This window comes from Schistocerca gregaria, chromosome 4 (assembly GCF_023897955.1).
Source record: "Schistocerca gregaria isolate iqSchGreg1 chromosome 4, iqSchGreg1.2, whole genome shotgun sequence".
Classification (NCBI taxonomy): Eukaryota; Metazoa; Arthropoda; class Insecta; order Orthoptera; family Acrididae; genus Schistocerca; species Schistocerca gregaria.
In genome coordinates this window covers 658468667-658469742 of record NC_064923.1, presented here as the reverse complement: position 1 = coordinate 658469742, position 1076 = coordinate 658468667, and positions in this window count along the sequence as shown.

Genomic DNA, 1076 nt, shown 5'->3' with positions numbered 1-1076 from the left:
ATGGGTTTATCACCATACATCTGAATCCAAGCAACAATCAATGCAATGGCGCCATTCGAAATCACCAAAAGCCAAGAAATGCAAAACGATTTCAGCAAAGAAAATTATGGCTTCTGTTTCTTGGGACAGACAAGGTATTCGTCTGTTGGAATTAATGCCTCCTGGAACGACAATTAATGCTGCTGCATATTGCCAGACTTTGAAACGTCTTCAAAGAGCAATTCAAAACAAACACAGGGGAATGCTGACAAGTGGAGTCTGCTTCCTTCATGACAACACTCGGCCTCACACAGCGCTCGCAACCAAAGCACTACTCAAACAATTCAAATGGGACGTTTTGGAACATCCACCATACAGCCCGGAACTTGCGCCCACCGACTTGCATGCCTTCCATTACCTGAAGTCAGATCTTGGTGGAAAATCAAATGGTTCAAATGGCTCTGAGCACTATGCGACTTAACTTCTGAGGTCATCTGTCGCCAAGAACTTAGAACTAATTAAACCTAACTAACCTAAGGACATCACACACATCCATGCCCGAGGCAAGGTTCGATCCTGCGACCGTAGCGGTCGCTCTGTTCCAGACTGTAGGTCCACTCCGGCCGGCGGTGGAAAATCATTCCACGACAATGAAGAGATCAAAGATGAAGTTGAAATGTGGTTCCAACAACAGGCGGCAACCTTCTATGACTATGGGATACAAAAGCTTGTGCACCGACTTAACAAATGTTTGGATAACGGGGGTGATTATGTCGAAAAATAACAAATAATCCAGTTAATAAGGTGTAACTGACGTTTTCTAAATAAATGTTCAACTTAAGGACTACGATCGATTGTATCTTTACTTTTAGAAATGCCCTCATGTATAGTTTCTACTTGAACATTTGTATTAAGAGAAAATTAATGAAATTATCAGTCGTTATGGAACTGCGCGAGTGCTAGGCATTCACAAAATGAGGCGTCGCCACTGTGGCAAGAAAAGCGGCCGCAAAGAAACGTAGTTGCAAGGAAATTAATGTGTTTTTAGAAGAGTTACCATTTGGCTATCCGTGCACGAATCACGGCCAGACCCAAAC